Here is a 2,335-nt window from a genome sequence, read left to right on the forward strand (position 1 = left end):
CAAGAGTGCCAGGATTACAGGTGTGAGCCACCATACCCCACTCTATGAGTAACTTTTTTTTTGAGAAATGCATAACTTTAAAAAGGACCGCCTAATTTTTCTACAGTGCCTGCAAGTGTTTTGTACTCCAGTAGTACAGGCGAGGAGTCTGTGTCTCCTCTTCAGAAGTAACTCCCCCCTTTTTTGTAAGTGATGGCCATCCCGGTAGCAAGGCCTTTTTAGGGTTTGATTTCCCCTAGGGCTAATGGTGTGGGTCATCTTCTGTTTTCCTTGCTAGTTCTTCATGTATATATTGTAGGCATTGTCCTACCCTCTGCCCATATTTAAGTTAGATTATTCTAATTAGTTCTAGTCTATTAGTTATCGCACCATAAGAATTCCTTACTCTTCAGGAAACTTTATATGTGGTTTGCAAATGCACTTTCTGCTCGAAAGTTGATTTTACTTCCTCAGTAATGTTCTTTGATGCACATTTTTATTTTTGATGACTTCAAATCTGTCTTCTTTTCCTCCTTCAGTGACCTGTGTGCTTTGGCCATCTGAACTCCAGGCTTCATGACCAGCTGAGTAGTTTCTTTCTCACTTCCCTGTTTGGAAGAACAAATGTAGCCAGCCACTGGCTAGTCGGTAACTGAGTCCTCTAAGGACAAGGACGGGATCTAAAGAGCAGAAATGCCTGAGAAAGAAGAGGTCAAGTGGTCAAACATGAGCCCCACCCTAGTACATGCTTTCAGCAAACCTGTGACAGAACTTTCCCTTGGGCATCACTTTCTGTGCATCCCAGAAAGTGATGCACAGGGAATGCCACAAGCAGCCCCAAGAAAATTGTCCTGTGCAGCCAATCTTACACCTGGCAGCTGGTGCCACCCAGTGGTGGATATGAGAATGACATGGGGGTAGTAATTCAGTTGGTAGCTAGGCAGATTCTGGGTTGATTCTTAACAGCCCAGGCTATTAGGAATAATGAACATAGATTAGCTAATAAGTCTGTAGTGAGATAATAGAGAGCTCTTCGGATATATTCCCAAGAGGTGCATAGCTGGATCTTATGGTAGATTTTCAGCTCTTTGAGGAACTGCCACACTGATTTGCACAGAGGCCATACCAGCATTAAGTGTTCCCTTCTTTGGCACTTCTACTTTTAATGTATGTCTGACCTAACAACTGCAGGCTGCTATCTTGAGGTTATTTCACAGTAGTGAAAGAGTTAATAGAAGGAAACCATGACTGTGGATTGGAGCAGATTTACCACTCAGCCTTCTGTTTGATCTTACTCTAAGATCTACATGGGAAAAAATTAATAATCATAAACTGATTAGAGGAGAGGGGAAACTACAATAAACAGACTAATCATTTAAAGTTTGTGTCCAGGTATTTGTTTCTCTAGGATCATGTTTCCACCTGATTCAAATGAGCTTTTCATCTGCTATTGGCAAATATCCACTTTCAATGAGTCTGAAGTAAAAGGGGGGTAGGGAGTCAAGATTTTGAGGAATCTCAAGATCAAAAGCATGGTGTATATTAAAAGGAGGAAAAGATAATGTATGTTATGTGACCTCATGAGTAGTGGGTCATGTGGCTTGTATTGTCTGCCTCACTCCTATTCATGTAGCTGTCAATGTTGACATAAGGTTGTCTGTGCAAACAAGCATTCCCAGGCAGTGAGAAATAAAACCACTGAACAGTCTCGTACTTTTAGACATGACTATTGAAAGAGAAGGTATATATACACCAGATCCCATTAGCACATCATAAAAATCTCCCCTGCAAGTCATATTTTACTCTGTGACTTCTAATTTTTTTCTTTACTCTTAGAATCAAGCACTAGGCTGAGCTTCCAGGATCAGCTTCCAGAACCATACTTCGTAACTTCTGCTACCATCAGAAGGTCCCTCACCACTTCTGCTGATCTCTGTGAAAGTGGGTTCTCCACATTCTGATTCTTGATACCCACAAAGCCACTGAGCCCTCAGCTGCAATTGCTATGAGAGCCCAAACATCTGCCTACCATGTTTGCTCCCAAACAGCCCCATGATGTGAACATTTGTCTTCCAAAGCTCTTAGGGGCATCTGCTTAGCATTAATTAAATCACACGAAAAACCCAGAGATGAAAGTAAGTAACACATTTCATTGTAGACTGAAAGTCGATGCCCCATGATTCATGCATTGAACCCTATTCCTCAATGTGATGGAATTAAGAGTTAACCCTTTGAGAAGTAATTAGGTCATGAGGGTGGAGTCCTCCTGAATGAAGTAATAAATATAAGGGGATACCCAGGGCAAGGAGATACAGTTTCAGGGGAGTTTCACAACTCATGCTGGAAGATGTGGACT

The sequence above is a fragment of the Mus musculus genome, chromosome 19 (assembly GCF_000001635.26).
Source record: "Mus musculus strain C57BL/6J chromosome 19, GRCm38.p6 C57BL/6J".
In the NCBI taxonomy this organism is placed as follows: Eukaryota; Metazoa; Chordata; class Mammalia; order Rodentia; family Muridae; genus Mus; species Mus musculus.